General features: G+C 39.4%; 1 pseudogene; it reads left to right on the top strand.

Annotated features, from left to right (window-relative positions):
• LOC144335558 (endogenous retrovirus group K member 8 Gag polyprotein-like) overlaps window positions 1-20,291 on the top strand; it is a 40,271-nt pseudogene extending 19,980 nt beyond the window's left edge.
• Window positions 20,292-20,544: the final 253 nt, after the last annotated feature.

Below are 20,544 nucleotides of genomic sequence, written 5' to 3'. Positions count from 1 at the left end.
TTAAACCTTTCTTTTCATTCAGCAGTTTGGAAACACTGTTTTTGTAAAATATGTGAAAGGATATTTGGGAGTGAATTGAGGACTATGGTGAAAAACGAAACATCTTCAGATAAAAATAAGAAAGAGGCATTCTGAGAAACTACTTTGTTATGTGTGCATACATCTCACAGAGTTAAGCATTTCTTTGGATTCAGCAGTTTGGAAACACTGTTTTGTCCATTGTGCAATGTGCAAATGGACATTTAGGATCTCAGTGTGGATAATTGACAAAAATGTCAATATTCCACGATATAAACAAGAAGGAAGCTATCAGAGAATCCATTTTGTGATGTGAACATTGACCTCTCAGAGTTAAACATTTCTTTTCTTTTTTTTTTTTATAATTCTTTTTTTTTTAAAATTTATTCATTATTATTATACTTTAAGTTGTAGGGTACATGTGCATAACGTGCAGGTTTGTTACATATGTATACTTGTGCCATGTTGCTGTGCTGCACCCATCAACTCGTCATTTACATCAGGTATAACTCCCAATGCAATCCCTCCCCCCTCCCCACTCCCCATGATAGGCCCCGGTGTGTGATGTTCCCCTTCCTGAGTCCGAGTGATCTCATTGTTCAGTTCCCACCTATGAGTGAGAACATGCGGTGTTTGGTTTTCTGTTCTTGTGATAGTTTGCTAAGAATGATGGATTCCAGCTGCATCCAAGTCCCTACAAAGGACTCAAACTCATCCTTTTTTATGGCTGCATAGTATTCCATGGTGTATATGTGCCACATTTTCTTAATCCAATCTGTCACTGATGGACATTTGGGCTGATTCCAAGTCTTTGCTATTGTGAATAGTGCCGCAATAAACATACGTGTGCATGTGTCTTTATAGCAGCATAATTTATAATCCTTTGGGTATATACCCAGTAATGGGATGGCTGGGTCATATGGTACATCTAGTTCTAGATCCTTGAGGAATCGCCATACTGTTTTCCATAATGGTTGAACTAGTTTACAATCCCACCAACAGTGTAAAAGTGTTCCTATTTCTCCACATCCTCTCCAGCACCTGTTGTTTCCTGACTTTTTAATGATCGGCATTCTAACTGGTGTGAGATGGTATCTCATTGTGGTTTTGATTTGCATTTCTCTGATGGCCAGTGATGATGAGCATTTTTTCATGTGTCTGTTGGCTGTACGAATGTCTTCTTTTGAGAAATGTCTGTTCATGTCCTTTGCCCACTTTTTGATGGGGTTGTTTGTTTTTTTCTTGTAAATGTGTTTGAGTTCTTTGTAGGTTCTGGATATTAGCCCTTTGTCAGATGAGTAGATTGCAAACATTTTCTCCCATTCTGTAGGTTGCCTGTTCACTCTGATGGTAGTGTCTTTTGCTGTGCAGAAGCTCTTTAGTTTAATGAGATCCCATTTGTCCATTTTGGCTTTTGCTGCCGTTGCTTTTGGTGTTTTAGACATGAAATCTTTGCCCATGCCTATGTCCTGAATGGTACTACCTAGGTTTTCCTCTAGGATTTTTATGGTATTAGGTCTAACATTTAAGTCTCTAATCCATCTTGAATTAATTTTCGTAGAAGGAGTAAGGAAAGGATCCAGTTTCAGCTTTCTACTTATGGCTAGCCAATTTTCCCAGCACCATTTATTAAATAGGGAATCCTTTCCCCATTTCTTGTTTCTCTCAGGTTTGTCAAAGATCAAATGGCTGTAGATGTGTGGTATTATTTCTGAGGACTCTGTTCTGTTCCATTGGTCTATATCTCTGTTTTGGTACCAGTACCATGCTGTTTTGGTTACTGTAGCCTTGTAGTATAGTTTGAAGTCAGGTAGCGTGATGCCTCCAGCTTTGTTCTTTTGACTTAGGATTGTCTTGGAGATGCGGGCTCTTTTTTGGTTCCATATGAACTTTAAAGCAGTTTTTTCCAATTCTGTGAAGAAACTCATTGGTAGCTTGATGGGGATGGCATTGAATCTATAAATTACCTTGGGCAGTATGGCCATTTTCACGATATTGATTCTTCCTATCCATGAGCATGGTATGTTCTTCCATTTGTTTGTGTCCTCTTTGATTTCACTGAGCAGTGGTTTGTAGTTCTCCTTGAAGAGGTCCTTTACATCCCTTGTCAGTTGGATTCCTAGGTATTTGATTCTCTTTGAAGCAATTGTGAATGGAAGTTCATTCCTGATTTGGCTCTCTGTTTGTCTGTTACTGGTGTATAAGAATGCTTGTGATTTTTGCACATTAATTTTGTATCCTGAGACTTTGCTGAAGTTGCTTATCAGCTTAAGGAGATTTTGGGCTGAGACAATGGGGTTTTCTAAATATACAATCATGTCATCTGCAAACAGGGACAATTTGACTTCTTCTTTTCCTAACTGAATACCCTTGATTTCTTTCTCTTGCCTGATTGCCCTAGCCAGAACTTCCAACACTATGTTGAATAGGAGTGGTGAGAGAGGGCATCCCTGTCTTGTGCCAGTTTTCAAAGGGAATTTTTCCAGTTTTTGCCCATTCAGTATGATATTGGCTGTGGGTTTGTCATAAATAGCTCTTATTATTTTGAGGTACGTTCCATCAATACCGAATTTATTGAGCGTTTTTAGCATGAAGGGCTGTTGAATTTTGTCAAAAGCCTTTTCTGCATCAATTGAGATAATCATGTGGTTCTTGTCTTTGGTTCTGTTTATATGCTGGATTATGTTTATTGATTTGCGAGTGTTGAACCAGCCTTGCATCCCAGGGATGAAGCCCACTTGATCATGGTGGGTAAGCTTTTTGATGTGTTGCTGAATCCGGTTTGCCAGTATTTTATTGAGGATTTTTGCATCGATGTTCATCAGGGATATTGGTCTAAAATTCTCTTTTTTTGTTGTGTCTCTGCCAGGCTTTGGTATCAGGATGATACTGGCCTCATAAAATGAGTTAGGGAGGATTCCCTCTTTTTCTATTGATTGGAATAGTTTCAGAAGGAATGGTACCAACTCCTCCTTGTACCTCTGGTAGAATTCAGCTGTGAATCCATCTGGTCCTGGACTTTTTTTGGTTGGTAGGCTATTAATTATTGCCTCAATTTCAGAGCCTGCTATTGGTCTATTCAGGGATTCAACTTCTTCCTGGTTTAGTCTTGGAAGAGTGTAAGTGTCCAGGAAATTATCCATTTCTTCTAGATTTTCCAGTTTATTTGCGTAGAGGTGTTTATAGTATTCTCTGATGGTAGTTTGTATTTCTGTGGGGTCGGTGGTGATATCCCCTTTATCATTTTTAATTGCGTCGATTTGATTCTTCTCTCTTTTCTTCTTTATTAGTCTGGCTAGTGGGCTGTCAATTTTGTTGATCTTTTCAAAAAACCAACTCCTGGATTCATTGATTTTTTGGAGGGTTTTTTGTGTCTCTATCTCCTTCAGTTCTGCTCTGATCTTAGTTATTTCTTGCCTTCTGCTAGCTTTCGAATGTGTTTGCTCTTGCTTCTCTAGTTCTTTTAATTGCGATGTTAGAGTGTCAATTTTAGATCTTTCCTGCTTTCTCTTGTGGGCATTTAGTGCTATAAATTTCCCTCTACACACTGCTTTAAATGTGTCCCAGAGATTCTGGTATGTTGTATCTTTGTTCTCATTGGTTTCAAAGAACATCTTTATTTCTGCCTTCATTTCGTTATGTACCCAGTAGTCATTCAGGAGCAGGTTGTTCAGTTTCCATGTAGTTGAGCGGTTTTGAGTGAGTTTCTTAGTCCTGAGTTCTAGTTTGATTGCACTGTGGTCTGAGAGACAGTTTGTTATAATTTTTGTTCTTGTACATTTGCTGAGGAGTGCTTTACTTCCAATTACGTGGTCGATTTTGGAGTAAGTACGATGTGGTGCTGAGAAGAATGTATATTGTGTTGATTTGGGGTGGAGAGTTCTATAGATGTCTATTAGGTCTGCTTGCTGCAGAGATGTGTTCAATTCCTGGATATCCTTGTTAACTTTCTGTCTCGTTGATCTGTCTAATGTTGACAGTGGAGTGTTGAAGTCTCCCATTATTATTGTATGGGAGTCTAAGTCTCTTTGTAAGTCTCTAAGGACTTGCTTTATGAATCTGGGTGCTCCTGTATTGGGTGCATATATATTTAGGATAGTTAGCTCTTCCTGTTGAATTGATCCCTTGACCATTATGTAATGGCCTTCTTTGTCTCTTTTGATCTTTGATGGTTTAAAGTCTGTTTTATCAGAGACTAGGATTGCAACCCCTGCTTTTTTTTGTTCTCCATTTGCTTGGTAAATCTTCCTCCATCCCTTTATTTTGAGCCTATGTATGTCTCTGCGTGTGAGATGGGTCTCCTGAATACAGCAGACTGATGGGTCTTGACTCTTTATCCAGTTTGCCAGTCTGTGTCTTTTAATTGGAGTATTTAGTCCATTTACATTTAAGGTTAATATTGTTATGTGTGAACTTGATCCTGCCATTATGATATTAACTGGTTATTTTGCTCATTAGTTGATGCAGTTTCTTCCTAGCCTCGATGGTCTTTACATTTTGGCCTGTTTTTGCAATGGCTGGTACCGGTTGTTCCTTTCCATGTTTAGTGTTTCCTTCAGGGTCTCTTGTAAGGCAGGCCTAGTGGTGAGAAAATCTCTAAGCATTTGCTTATCTGTAAAGGATTTTATTTCTCCTTCACTTATAAAACTTAGTTTGGCTGGATATGAAATTCTGGGTTTAAAATTCTTTTCTTTAAGAATGTTGAATATTGGCCCCCACTCTCTTCTGGCTTGTAGAGTTTCTGCTGAGAGATCTGCTGTTAGTCTGATGGGCTTCCCTTTGTGGGTAACCCGACCTTTCTCTCTGGCTGCCCTTAAGATTTTTTCCTTCATTTCAACTTTGGTGAATCTGGCAATTATGTGTCTTGGAGTTGCTCTTCTCGAGGAGTATCTTTGTGGCGTTCTCTGTATTTCCTGGATTTGAATGTTGGCCTGCCCTACTAGGTTGGGGAAGTTCTCCTGGATGATATCCTGAAGAGTGTTTTCCAACTTGGTTCCATTTTCCCTGTGACTTTCAGGCACCCCAATCAGACGTAGATTTGGTCTTTTTACATAATCCCATACTTCTTGCAGGCTTTGTTCATTTCTTTTTCTTCTTTTTTCTTTTGGTTTCTCTTCTCGCTTCATTTCATTCATTTGATCCTCAATCGCTGATACTCTTTCTTCCAGTTGATCAAGTCGGTTACTGAAGCTTGTGCATTTGTCACGTATTTCTCGTGTCATGGTTTTCATCTCTTTCATTTCGTTTATGACCTTCTCTGCATTAATTACTCTAGCCATCAATTCTTCCACTTTTTTTTCAAGATTTTTAGTTTCTTTGCGCTGGGTACATAATTCCTCCTTTAGCTCTGAGAAGTTTGATGGACTGAAGCCTTCTTCTCTCATCTCGTCAAAGTCATTCTCCGTCCAGCTTTGATCCGTTGCTGGCGATGAGCTGCGCTCCTTTGCCGGGGGAGATGCGCTCTCATTTTTTGAATTTCCAGCTTTTCTGCCCTGCTTTTTCCCCATCTTTGTGGTTTTATCTGCCTCTGGTCTTTGATGATGGTGATGTACTGATGGGGTTTTGGTGTAGGTGTCCTTCCTGTTTGATAGTTTTCCTTCTAACCGTCAGGACCCTCAGCTGTAGGTCTGTTGGAGATTGCTTGAGGTCCACTCCAGACCCTGTTTGCCTGGGTATCAGCAGCAGAGGCTGCAGAAGATAGAATATTTCTGAACAGCGAGTGTACCTGTCTGATTCTTGCTTTGGAAGCTTCCTCTCAGGGGTGTACTCCTCCCTGTGAGGTGTGGGGTGTCAGACTGCCCCTAGTGGGGGATGTCTCCCAGTTAGGCTACTCAGGGGTCAGGGACCCACTTGAGCAGGGGGTCTGTCCCTTCTCAGATCTCAACCTCCGTGTTGGGAGATCCACTGCTCTCTTCAAAGCTGTCAGACAGAGTCGTTTGCGTCTGTGCAGAGATGTCTGTGTGTCTTAGTTTACTGTGCCCTGTCCCCAGAGGTGGAGTCTACAGAGACAGGCAGGTTTCCTTGAGCTGCTGTGAGCTCCACCCAGTTCGAGCTTCCCAGCAGCTTTTTTACCTACTTAAGCCTCAGCAATGGCGGGCGCCCCTCCCCCAGCCTCGCTGCTGCCTTGCCGGTAGATCACAGACTGCTGCGCTAGCAATGAGGGAGGCTCCGTGGGTGTGGGACCCTCCCGGCCAGGTGTGGGATATGATCTCCTGGTGTGCCTGTTTCCTAAAGCGCAGTATTGGGGTGGGAGTTACCCGATTTTCCAGGTGTTGTGTGTCTCAGTTCCCCTGGCTAGGAAAAGGGACTCCCTTCCCCCTTGCGCTTCCCAGGTGAGGCAATGCCTCGCCCTGCTTCAGCTCTCGCTGGTCGGGCTGCAGCAGCTGACCAGCACCGATCGTCCGGCACTCCCCAGTGAGATGAACCCAGTACCTCAGTTGAAAATGCAGAAATCACCGGTCTTCTGTGTCCCTCGCGCTGGGAGTTGGAGACTGGAGCTGCTCCTATTCGGCCATCTTGCTGAACATTTCTTTTCATTCAACAGTTTGGAAACATTATTTTTGTAGAATCTGTGAAGGGATACTTGTGACTGTACTGAGGCCTATGTTGAAAAAGGAAACATTTTCAGATAAAAACTAGAAAGAACCTTTCTGGGAAACTTCTTTGTGTTGTGTGCATTCATCTCACAGAGGTAAACATTTATTTGGATTCAGCAATTTTGAAACACCATTTTTCTCCGTTATGTGAATGGACATTTAGGAGCTCATTGAGGTCAATGGCAAAAAAGTGAATATTCCTGGATAAAGACAAGAAAGAAGCCATCTGAGAAACTGCTTTGTTATGTGTGCATTCATCTCCCAGAATTAAACCTTTCTTTTCATTCAGTAGTTTGGAAACACTGTTTTGTAGATTGTGTGAAGGGATACTTGAGAGCACACTAAGGCCTATTTTGAAAACAGAAACATCTTCAGATAAAAGGAAGAAAGGAGCTTTCTGAGAAACTGCTTTGTGATGTGTGCACTGACGTCACAGAGCTAAACATTTCTTTAGATTCAGCAGTTTCAAAACACTGTTTTTGTCCATTCTGTGAGTGGACATTTGGGAGTTCATTGAGGCCAATTGCAGAAAGGGGAATACCCAAGGATAAAAACTAAAAGGAAGCTATTTGAGAAACCGCTTTGTGATGTAAGCATTCAACTCCTGGAGATAAACCTTTCTTTTCGTTCCTGAGTTTGGAAACACTGTTTTTATACAATGTGCAAAGGGATGTTTGGGAGCGCATTGAGGCCTATGGTGAAAAATGAAACATCTTCAGATAAAAACAAGAAAAAACATTTCTAAGAAACTGCTTTGTGATGTGTGCATTCATCTCCCAGAGTTAAACCTTTCTTTCCATTCGGCTTGGAAACAGTGTTTCTGTAGGAAATGTGAAGGGATATTTGGGAGCACATGAGGTCCATCATGAAAAAGAAACATGTTCAGATGAAAACAAGAAAGAAGCTTTCTGAGAACCTGCTTTGTGAAGTGTGTACTCATCTCACAGAGGTCAACCTTTTTTGGATTCAGCAGTTTGGAAATAGTGTTTTTTTGCATTCTGCAAATGGATATTTGGGAGCTCTTTGTGGTCAAATGCGAAAAAGGGAACATCACAGAAAAAAAAAAAAAACTAGAAAGAAGCTATCTGAGAAAATGATTTGTGACATGTACATTCATCTCTCAGAGTTAAACAAACGATTTGTGATGTTTGCATTCCTCTCACAGAGTTAAAACTTTCTTTTCATTCAGCAGTTTGGAAACACTGTTTTTATAGAGTCTGCAAAGGGATATTTGGAGTGCATTCAGGCCTATGGTGAAAAAGGAAACATCTTCAGATAAATGCCAAAAAGAAACTTTTTGAGAAGCTGCTTTCTGATGTGTGCTTTCATCTCACATAGTTAAAACATTCTTTTATTCAGCAGTTTGGAAGCACTGTTTTCGTCCATTCTGCAAGTGGACATTTGGGAACTCAATCAGGCCAATGGCGAAAAAGGGAATACCCAAGGATAAAAACCAGAAGGAAGCTATTGAGGAAACTACTTCATGATATGTGTATTCATCTCGCAGAGTAAAACCTTTATTTTCATTCAACAGTTTGGAAACACTGTTTTTGTATAATCTACAAAAGGATATTTTGGAGCACATTGAGTCCAATGGAGAAAAAGGAAACATCTTCAGATAAACGCTAGAAACAAGCTTTTTGAGAAACTGCTTTGTGATGTGTGCATTCATCTTGTAGTGTTCATCCTTTCTTTTGATTCAGCAGTTTGGAAACACCATTTTTGTCCATTTTGTTAAAGGACATTTGGGTGCTCATTGAGGCCAATGGTAAAAAAAGCCAATACCCAAGGTTAAAAACTATAAGGAAGCGATTTGAGAATTTGCTTTGTGTGGTATGCCTTCATCTCACAGAGTTAGACCTCTCTTTTCATTCTGCAGTTTCTAAACACTGGTTTTGTGGAATGCGTGAAGGGATATTTGGGAGCACATTGAGGTTTAAGGTGAAAAAGGAAATATTTTCAGATAAAAACAAGAAATAAGCTTTCTGAGAAACTGTTTTGTGATCCGTTCACTCATCTCACAGAGTTAAACATTTCTTTGGATTCAGCAGTTTGGAAACACTATTTTTGTCCATTTTGTTAGTGGACATTAGGGAGTTCATTGAGGACAATGGTGAAAAGGCATTTACCCCATGATAAAAGCAAGAAGGACGCTATCTGAGAAACAGCTTTGTGATTTGAGCATTCATCTAGTGGAGGTAAATTTTTCTTTTCATTCAGCAGTTTGGAAACAATGTTTTTGTGTGAACTGTGAAGGGATAATTTGGAGCACATTGAGTCCTATGGTGTAAAAGGAAACATCTTCAGATGAAAGCTAGAAAGAAGCTTTCTGAAAACTGCCTTGCAATGTGTACACTTTTTTCACAGGGTTAAACTATTCTTTGGATTAAGCAGTTAAACACTGTTTTTGTCCATTCTGCAACTGGACATTTGGGAGCTCATTGAGGCCAAAGTTGAAAATGCAAATATCCCAGGATAAAAACATGAAGGAATGTAACTGAGAAACCACTTTGTGATGTGTGCATTCATCTAGCAGAGATAAACTTTCTTTTCATTCAGTAGTTTGGAAAAGTTGTTGTTGTAGATTGTGCAAACAGATATTTGGATGTGCATTGAGGCCTAAGGTGAAAAAGGAAACATCTTTAGATAAAAACAAGTAAAAATCTTTCTGAGAAACTGCTTTGGGATGTGTGCATTCATCTTACAGAGCTAAACCTTTCTTTTGATTCAGCAGTTGAGAAACACTTTTTTGTCCATTGAGCGAATGGACATTTGGGGACTCATTGAGGACAATGGCAAAGAAACGAATATCCCAGGATGAAAACAAGAAGGAAACTTTCTGAGAAACAGATTTGGGATGTGGGCATTAATCTCGCTAAGTTAAACCTTTCTATTCATTCAGCAGTTTGGAAACACTACTTTTGTAGAATCTGTGAAGGGATATTTGGGAGCTCATAGAGGCCTAGGGTGAAAAAGGAAACATCTTCAGACAAAAACTAGAGAGAAGATTTACGAGAAACTGCTTTGTGATGTGTGCATTCATCTCACAGTATTAAACATTTCTTTAGATTCAGCAGTTTGGAAACACTGGTTTTGTCCATTCAGCAAATGGACTTTTTGGGGCTCAATAAGGTGAAAGGTGAAAAAAAGAATATGCCAGGATACAAACTAGAAGGAAGCTATATGAGAAACTGGTTTGTGATGTGATCATTCACCTCACAGAGTTAAGCCTTTGTTTTCATTCAGCAGTTTTGAAACAGTTTTTGTAGAATCTGCAACGTGATATTAGGGAGCACATTGAGACCTATGGTGAACAAGGAAACATCTTCAGATTAAAGCAAGAAAGAAGCTTTCTGAGTAAAACTATGTGATATGTGCCTTCATCTCACAGAGTTAAAACTTTGTTTGATTCATCAGTTTGGAAACACTGTTTTTGTCCGTTCTATGAGTGGGCATTTAGGAGCTCATTGAGGCCAATGGCAAAAAGGCAAATACCCAAGTGTAAAAACTGGAAGGAAAGTATCTGAGAAACAGCTTTGTGATGTGTACATTCAACTCGCAGAGTTAAACTTTTCTTTTCTTTCAACAGTTTGGAAACACTGTTCTTGTAGAATGTGTAAAAGCATATCTGGGAGTTAATTGAGGCCTATAGTGAAAAAGGAATCTTCTTTAGATAAAAACAAGAAGGAAGCTTTCTGAGAAACTGCTTTGTGATACGTGCATTCATATCACAGAGTTAAATCTCTCTTTGCATTCAGCAGTTTGGAAACACTGTTTTTGTCCTTTGTGCAAATGTACATTTGGGAACTCATTGAGGCTAATGCTGAAAAAGTGAATATCCCTCAGGAAAAACAAGAAGGAAGCTACCTGAGAAACCGCTCTGTGATGTAAGCATTCATCTCGCGGTATTATTCCTTTATTTTCTTTCAACAGTTTGGAAACACTGTTTTTGCAGAATCTGCACAGGGATATTTGGGAGTGCATTTAGGCCTACAGTGAAAAAGGAAACATCTCCAGATAAAAACAAAAAAGAAGCTTTCTGAGAAATTGTTTTGTGATGTGTGCATTCATCTCACAGATTTAAACCTTTCTTTGCATTCAGCAGTTTGTAAACACTGCTTTGTCCATTCTGTGAGTAGACATTTGGGAGCTCCTTGAGGCCAAATGCGAAAAAAGAATACCCAAGGATAAAAACTAGAAGGAAGTCATCTGAGAAACAACCTCGTGATGTGTGCATTCATCTTACATACTTAAAACTTTATTTTCATTCAGCAGTTTGGAAACACTGTTTTTATAGAAAGTGCGAAGGGGTATTTGGGAGCACATTGAGGTCATTGGTGAAAAAGTGAATATCCCATGATAAAACCAAGAAGGAAGCTATCTGAGAAACCACTTTGTGATGTGAGCAGTCATCTCACGTAGTTAAACCTTTCTTTTCGTTCAGCAGTTTTGAAACATTGCTTTTGAAGAATCTGAATCTGTGAAGGGATATTTGAGAGCATATTGAGGCCTATGGTGAAAAGGAAACATCTTCAGATGAAAACTAGAAAGTAGCTTTCTGAGAAACTGATTTGTGATGTGTTTCCTCATCTCACAGAGCTAAACAGTTCTTTGGATTCAGCAGTTTGGAAACGCTGTTTTTGTCCATTCTGCAAATGGGCATTTTGGAGTTCATTGAGGCCAATTGTGAAAAAGCAAATATTCCAGGATAAAAACTACAAGAAAGCTATCTGAGAAACCACTTTGTGATGTGTGCATTCATCACACAGAGTTAAACCTTTCTTTTCCTTCAGCAGTTTGGATAAAATGTTTTTGTAGAATATGTGAAAGGATATTTGGGAGTGCATTCAGGCCTATGGTGAAAAAGGAAACATCTTCAGATGAAAAAAAAAAGAAGCTTTCTGAGAAACTGCTTTGGGTGAGTGCATTCATCTCACAGAGTTAAAACTTTCTTTGGACACAGCACTTTGGAAACACTGTTTTTGTCCATTGTGTGAATGGACATTTGGGAGTTCATTGAGGCCAATGGCAAAAAAGTGCATATCCCATGATAAAAACAAGAAGGAAGATATCTGAGAAACTGTTTTGTGGTGTGAGCATTAATCTTGTAGAAGTAAACCTTTCTTTTCATGCAGCAGTTTGGAAACACTATTTTTCTAGAATCTGTGAAGGGATATTTGGGAGTGTATTGAGTCCTATGTGGAAAAACGAAACATCTTCAGATAAAAACTAGAAAGTAGCTTTCTGAGAAACCACTTTGTGATGTGTGCATTTATCTCACCGTGTTAAACATTTCTTTGAATTCAGCAGTTTGGAAACGCTGTTCTTTTGCAGTCAGTGAATGGACATTTGGGAGCTCATTGAGGCCAAAGGTGAAAAGGAGAATATCCCGGGATAAAAACTAGAAATAAACTATTGGAGAAACTGCTTCGTGATGTGTGCATTCATATCACAGAGTTAAGCCTTCCTTTTCATTCAGCAGTTTGGTAACACTGTTTTTGTAGAATATGTGAAGGGATATTTGAGAGTGCATTAAGTCCTATGGTGAAAAAGAAAACATCTTCAGATAAAAACTTTTAAGAAGCGTTCCAAAAAACTACTTTGTGATGTGTGCATTCATCTCACAGAATTAAAACTTTCTTTGGATTCCACAGTGTGTAAACACTGTTGTAGTCTATTGTCTGACTGGACATTTGGGAGCTCATTGCGTATATTTGCAGAAAAATGAGAATATCCCATGATGAAAACAAGAAGGAAGCTATCTGAGAAACCAATTTGTGATGTGAGCATTCATCCCACGGAATTAACTGCTTCATTCATTCAGCAATTTGGCAACACTGTTTTTGTCGAATCTGTGAAGGGACATTTTGGAGCACATTAAGGTCTGTGGTGAAAAAGGAAACATCTTCAGATAAATCTAGTAAGAAGATTCCTGAGAAATTGATTTTTCATACGTGCAATCATCTCACAGGGTTAAAGCTTTCTTTGGATTCAGCAGTTGGGAAACACTGTTTTTGTCCTTTGTGCGAAAGGATAATTGAGAGTTTCTTGAGGCCATTGCTGAAAAAGTGAATATCCCCCAATAAAAACAAGAAGAAGGCTATCTGAGAAACCGCTTTGTGAAGTGAGCATTCAGCTCACGGTGTTATCACTGTGTTATTCCTTTATTTTCATTCAACAGTTTGGAAACATTGTTTCTGCAGAATCTGTGAAGGGATATTAGGGAGCGCATTGAGGCCTATGGTGAAAAAGGAAACATCTTCAGATAGAAAGTAGTAAGAAGCTTTCTGAGAAACTGCTTTGAGATGTCTGCCTTCATATCACAGTGCTAAACTTTTGTTTGGATTCATCAGTTTAGAAACACAGTTTTTGTCCTTTGAGCAAATAGACATTGGGGAGGTTCCTGAGGTCCAAGGTGAAAAAGTGAATATCCCAGGATGAACACTAGAAGGAAGCTACTGAAGACAGTGGTTTGCAATGTGTATATTCATCTCGCAAGGTTAAATCTTTCTTTTCATTCATCAGTTTGGAAAATCTGTTTTTGTAGAATTTGTAAATGATATTTGGGAGTGCATTGAGGCCTATGGTGAAAAAGGAAATACCTTCAGATAAAAACAAGGAAGAAGCTTTCTGAGAAACTGCTTTGTGAGGTGTATATTCATCTCACAGAATTAAGCATTTCTTTGGATTCAGTACTTTGGAAACACTGTTTTTGTCTATTCAGTGAGTGGATATTTGGGAACTCATTGAGGTCAATGGCAAAAAAGTGAATAGCCAAGGATATAAACAAGAAGGAAGCTATCTGAGAAACCACTTTGTGATGTGAGCATTCATCTTCCAGAGGTAAACCTTTGTTTTCATTCAACAGTTTGGAAACACTGTTTTTGAAGAATCTGTGAAGGGATATTTGGGAGCACATTGAGGCCTATGGTGAAAAAGAAATATCTTCAAATAAAAACTAGAAAGAACTCTTCTGAGAAACTGTTTTATGATGCTTACATTCATCTCACCAAGTTAAATATTTCCTTGGATTCACCAGTTTGGAAATGGTGTTTTTGTCCATTCTGCAAATTGTCATTTGGAAGCTCTTTGAGGCCAGTGTTAAAAAGTGAATACTGAAGGATAAAAAAAGAAGGAAGCTATCTGAGAAACTGATTTGTGATGTGTGCATTCACCTCGCAGAGTAAAACTTTTCTTTTCATTCATCAGTTTGGAAACACTGTTTTTGTAGAAACTGCAAAGGGATATTTCGGAGTGCATTGAGACCTATGATTCAAAAAGGACCATCTTCTGATAAATGCCAGAAAGAAGGTTTCTGAGAAAATGCTTTATGATGTGTGCATTCCACTCACAGAGTTAAATGATTCTATGGATTCAGCAGGTTGGAAAAACTGTTTTTGTCCCTTCTGCAATTGACTTTTCAGACTTTACTGAGGTCAAAGTCGATAAAGTGAATATTCCATGATAAAAAAAGAAGGAATCTATCTGAGAAACCACTTTGTGATGTGAGCATTTATGTCATGGAGTTGAATGAGAATGTGCAAAAGGATATTTTGGAGCACATTGAGCCCTATGGTGAAAATGGAAACATCTTCAGATAAAAACAAAAAAGAAGCTTTCTGAGAAACAGTTTTGTGATGTGTTCATTCATCTCACAGAGTTAAACCTTTCTTTGTATTCAGCAGTTTGGAAACTCTATTTTCTTCCATGTGTGAATGGACATTAGGGAGCTCATTGAGGTCAATGGTGAAAAAGCGTATATCCCACTATACAAGAAGGAAGCTATCTGAGAAACTGCTTTTGATTTGAGCATTTTTCTCATGGAAGTAAACTTTCTTCTCATTCAGCAGTTTGGAAACACTGTTTTTCTGGAAACTGGGAAGGGATACTTAGGAGCGCATTGAGTGCTGTGGTGAAAAAGGAAACATCTTCAGATAAAAACTAGAAAGAAGCTATCTGAGAATCTGCTTTGTGATGTGTGCATTCATCTAAAAGAGTTAAAGATTTCTTTGGATTCAGCAGTTTGGAAAAACTGTTTTGTCTATTCTGCAATTGGACACTTGGAAACTCATTCAGGCCAATGGCAAAAAAGTGAATATACCAGGATAAAAACTAGAAGGAAGCTATCTGAGAAATTGCTTTCTGATGATTGCATTCATCTTGCAAAGTTAAACCTTTCTTTTTCTTCAGCAGTTTGGAAACACCGTTTTTGTAGAAACTATGAAGAGATATTTGAGACCTATAGTGAAAATGGAAACTTCTTCAGATAAAAACGAGAAAGAAGGTTTCTGAGAAACTGCTTTCTGATGTGTGCATTAATCTCAAAGAGTTATAGCGTTCTTTCAGTTCAGGATTTTGGAAATACTGTTTTTGTCCAATCTGTGAATGGACAATTGAGCTAATGGTGTAAAAGCGAATATCCCAGGATAAAGACTAGAAGGAAGCTATCTAACAAATCAATTTGTCATGTGTCCATTCATCTTGCAGAGTTAAATGATTGTTTACTTTCAGCAAATTTGAAAAACTGTTTTTGTAGAATCTGTGAAATGATATTTGGGAGCACATTGTGGCCCTTGGAGAAAAAGAAACCTCTTCAGATAAAAACTAGAAAGAAGCTTTCTGAGAAAGTTCTTTGTAATGTGTGCAGAGGACTACGTGCTCACAAACAAGACGTCCCAATAAGTCCTACTCTTGCAAACGAAGCAGGGCATACCCGATAAGTCCTGCTCTTGCAAATGAAGCAGGGCATACCCGATAAGTCCTGCTCTTGCAAAAGAAGCAGGGCATTCCTTCCCTGTAAACAGGGAGGACAAAGGAGCCAGCTGCAAACAGCAGACACTGGGGGCTTGTTTATGTGTAAACATCTTGAAAATCCAGAAAGTCAGGGAAAGCTCAGAAAAACAATGTGTCTTGTGACTTGGCAACATTCCACAAACGACTGTATAAAATAAAGCAGAGCGTGCCATTTGAGGTGGCCACCATGTTTGTCTTGTCTTTTGCTGTCTTGTGTGTTCATTCCTTTGTTTAGGGAACACGCAGACCCCAACATCTGGTGCGGTGAGCAGGGTCCGTGGCTCCATGAGAGCAAGAAACTGGAGGGGGAACACCCCAGGCAGGTAAATAAAGTAAGGGGGACCCACGGGAAAATTATGGGGAATTCCACCTCTCTAGCCTCTGAATATTTGCGGTTACTCCAGGGACTGTTGATGTCTATAGGATAGAAGTAAAAGAAAAGACTTTGAAGCGATTGTTTGCCCATGATGAACAACATTGTTATTGGTTTCAATATCAAAACAAAGTGCAGTTAAATCAAAAGGAATGGTTACAAGTGGTTAAAGTCCTGCATCGAGCTCATCAGCGAGGGCAAACGAAGCCTCTGACTTTGTGGACTTTGTCTAGTTCTATTACTCAGGCATTAGAGTTACTTGAAACTGTCTCAGAGCATGGTGATACTGCCACAGGAGGTGAGGCATCTGAAGCTTTAGAGAGGAATGATCCTAGAGAGGAACATATTTATGCCCCAGTTGTTGAGGACAAGGAATTGGAAAAAGAGCTAATGCCTCCTTCAGCTGAAGGAAATTCTGCTTTGTAGAGCATTTTAGAGATGTTACAACAGTTGTTAAAATTGCAAGGTACCACTGCTCCTGTTTCTCCTATCTCTCTGCCACGAGCCTTCCCTGTTACCTTCCCTTCTGCTCCGTTGGAAAAGGACTTCCCTTTGCCTCCACCTCCAACCTCTTTGCCTATGTCAGGTCAGGTTTTCTCTGTGCCTTTTCCTCCTGTAGGAGAAAAGAAGGAATCGAAGGAAAAGGATGATTTTGAGGAATTAGATTTATTCCCAATAACATGGGCTGCTTTCAGTCCAATGCTCAGTTCCCAAACGGTGGCCAGAATGTGACTTTTACAGCCCTACAATTTAAATTTTTGAAAGAAATGAAAGCTGCAAATTCTAATTATGGACCTCAGTCACCATTTGTTCTTGGTCTTCTCAATTCCTTCTTTTCAGAACATATGATGATTCCTATTGACTGGGAAACGTTGAGACAGGCTGTCCTTGATCATTCGCAATGGCTTCAATTAAAAAGTTGGTGGTGGGAGGAAGCAAGAGTACAAGCTAAAAAAAATGCTCCCCCAAATCCCCCAGGACCTACTGAAGAGCAGCTTACAGGTTCAGGGCAATACACCACTCTTAATGCTCAGGCAGGCCTAGATGATATTGCTCTCGCTCAGATTAAAGCCTTGTTTATAAAAGCGTGGACTAAGGTTGAAATAGCGGGTAAAACTTCTTTATCTTTTGTAAAGATCCTACAAGGAGCCACTGAGCCATATCAGATTTTGTAGCCCGTCTTCAAGATGCTGTATTAAAGACTGTAGGTTCAGGCCCTGCTGCTAAAATTCTTTTGAATACTCTGGCTTTTGAGAGTGCTAATCCCAAGTGCCAAAAATTGTTGCATCCTCTAAAAGCTAGTGGAGCTGATTTAGCTGAATACATTCGGGCTTGTGCAGGTGTTGGGGGAGCTATTTACAATGCTCAATTGTTTGCTGGGGCACTTTCTAAGGCTTTAAAAGGCAATTCTAAACAAGGTATATGCTATCAATGTGGGAAACCCGGTCATTTTAAAAAGGAATGCCGAAAAAAGTAGGCTCTTCTGCTCTAAAAGAAAAAAGGTTACCATCTGATATGTGTAAACGATGTGGCAAGGGTTGACATTGGACCAATGAATGCCATTCAAAAACTGATAAAAGTGGGAATGTATTGTCACCCCTCTCGGGAAATGGGAACCAGGGCCCACAGGCTTGGGGCCCCAACAACTACAATGCAGGACTACCCCAGTACCCAGTGAGCAGTGGCTTACAACATCAAGGAATGACCTCGAGTCCTCCTTAAAGATATCTTATCCTACCCCAGTTTCTCAGCTTTATGCTGCCACTAAGCAGAGCGCCGCTGCTGACCTAGCTATTGTCCAACCTTATACTTTATCTCCTAATGGAGGAATATATAAGTTGGATACCAGAGTGTGTGGTCCTTTGCCAAAGGGACATGTAGGACTTTTACTAGGTTGAAGCAGCAGTGCTATGCGGGGGTTAATGGTGGTCCCAGGAATTATTGATCCTGATTTTACTGATGAAATCCTTATTATGGTGTAAGTCTCACAACTTATGCACCTAGAGGCAGGGGAACGTATTGCACAGTTGCTTTTATTGCCTTTTTTTCCTTTCTTATCTAGAGATGTGTCTCATCAAGGAGGTTTTGGTAGTACTGGGAAAACTTTTCTGGGAAACTTTAGTTTCTGATAAAAAACCTTTATGTTCATTGCAAATTAATGGGATACTTTTTGAGGGATTAGTTGACACAGGAGCAGGTGTATCTATTATATGTTTGGCTCAATGGCCTGATCATTGGAAAAAGAAACAAGTATTGGTTACTTTATCTGGCCTAGGTACTGCTTCTATAGCCCCTGAGCTGTGTAGGACCTGAAGGATAACTAGGAAAAGTGTTCTTTTATATTGTTCCCATTAATATTAACCTTTGGGGCTGTAATCTTTTACACCAATTTGGTGCCTTTTTAAGCATTCCTCATATTTCTTCAGCTGCCAAAAATATGATGTTCAAAATGGGCTACAGTCCTTTAAACCCTTAGCCACTATCCACAAGCCTCAAGCTTTACAATTAAAGTGGAAAACTACAACTCCTGTTTGGGTGGAACAGTGGCCATTATCTAAAGAAAAACTTATGGCTTTAAAGAATTTAGTTAAGGAACAATTGGCCGAGGGGCATATTGAACCAAGTACTTCTGCATGGAATTCCCCTGTGTTTGTCTCATGTAAAAAAAAAAAAAAAAAAAAAAAAGGAAAATGGCACTTATTAACTGATCTTAGAACTGTAAATACTTGTATTCAACCTATGGGGACTTTATCCCCTGTAGTAAAAAAAAAATTATCATTTGTAGAAAATAGAATTAATGAAGCTCACCTTGATTATATTGCACCCAATCTTCCACTTTTGTTGTGTCTTTTCATACTCCCCATTTGCCAACGGCTGTTTTACACCAAGATAATAATACTCTGGAGTGGCTGTTTTTGGCTAATAAAGCCATTAAGAAAATTCACCCATATATTGATAAATTGGCTGAATTAATTACTAAAGGATGACATCGAGCTCGTCAGTTGCTTGGTGCTGACCCTATAAAAATTATTACCCAATTATCTAATCAATACATTGAATCTCTGTTGGAAATTCATAAGGGTTGACAAGTGGCTTGTGCTGAGTATACTGGTTCTTTTTCTCAAAATAAATTATTTGCTTTTCTGCAACAATATTCTTTACTGCCATATAATCCTATCTCTTACACTCCAGTTAAAGGTCCTCCTTTTTTACTGATGCTTCAAGCAATGGAAAGGCTGGATACTGGACTTCAGACAATTCAAAAATTTCTCACTATCCATTTGAATCAGTACAACAAGGAGAACTTTTTGCCATTCTTATGGTTCTACAAGACTGGCCTATATGTAACTAAATATATTTCTCAGACTTCTTTACCATTATTTCCTCAAACTCCTTTACAAAAAGTATTTTATTTATTATTTGTAACTCTTACTTCCCACACTGGCCCCCTTTTTTATCACTCATATTCGTTCTCATTCAGCTTTGCCAGGACCTTTATCTTTTGGCAATAGTCAGATTGATTCTTTACTTATTGGCAGTGTCCAACGGGCTCAGGATGAGCACCAACTGCATCATACTAATAGTTTAGGATTACAACGGTGATTTTCTATAACACACCATCAAGCCCGAGCTATTGTCAAAGCCTGCCCACCTTGTGCTCCTATTATTGCACCTTTTTTAAGTCCAGGTATCAATCCTCAAGGCATTCAACAAAATCACATTTGGCAAATGGATGTAACTATGTTCCTTCCTTTGGTCATTTAAAATATGTTCATCATACTATTGATATGTGGTCACATTTCCAGTGGGCTACGTCATTACCCTCTGAAAAGGCGGATTCTGTTGTTACTCATTTACTTACTTGCTTTGCAGTTATGGGAGTCTCTGCTGAATTAAAAACTGATAATGCCCCTGCTTATTGCTCTCGCAAATTGGCTGCCTTCCTCTCTTTATACCATATTCATCATTCCACTGGTATTCCATTTAACAGTCAAGGTCAAGCAATTATTGAAAGAGCCAATGCTACCTTAAAATTACAACTTTTAAAACTAAAAGTGGGAGATGGGCGAGATTTCCCAAAACATCAAATTCTGAAAGCCCTTTTTACTTTAAATTTTCTCAACCATTGGTGCCAATTACAGCAGTCTGCAGTGGTGAAACATTTTCAACAACCTTTAGAAAAGCCACAAAACAGTAATCTATGGGTGTATTATCCTTCATTACAAGGGAAATATTTAAAAGGAAAAGTTTTACAATGAGGCCGAGGCTATGCTCTTGTCCGTACAGGTGCCGGAGATGAGTGGTTTCCATCTCGATGGTTGAAACAGTGCCATGGTGAAGAGGAGCCAATCCAAAGAGTTCCTGAAGGAATTCCAGGAGCTAAATCTGAGCGCTCAGAGAACATTCACCTTCGGAACTCGACGTGCGGAGCCCATGACATGGTGACAATTGAAAAAGTTAAGAAGCTGAAGGGGTTGTTCAACAAGCTGGGCAGCCCAAAACCCCACTGACTTTATTCCTGGCTATGCTGGCCATAGTAAATTGTCAGGTAACAGCTGGAGAATTTACATACTGGGCTTATATTCCTTTTCCACCCTTATATCTAGGTGTGGCCTGGGGAGACAGAGAAGTCCCAGTATTTACTAATGATACTGCTTGGATGCCATCGCCTTTTTTAAACCAGGATCCTGAATTAAACACTGGCACAGTAAATAGTTCATATCAATTTGGGGTTGAAGGGTTACCTATATGTCTTGGGGGTAG

The sequence above is a fragment of the Macaca mulatta genome, chromosome 16 (genome assembly GCF_049350105.2).
Source record: "Macaca mulatta isolate MMU2019108-1 chromosome 16, T2T-MMU8v2.0, whole genome shotgun sequence".
NCBI classification, from domain to species: Eukaryota; Metazoa; Chordata; class Mammalia; order Primates; family Cercopithecidae; genus Macaca; species Macaca mulatta.
This window is presented reverse-complemented; position numbering and strand designations above follow the sequence as displayed.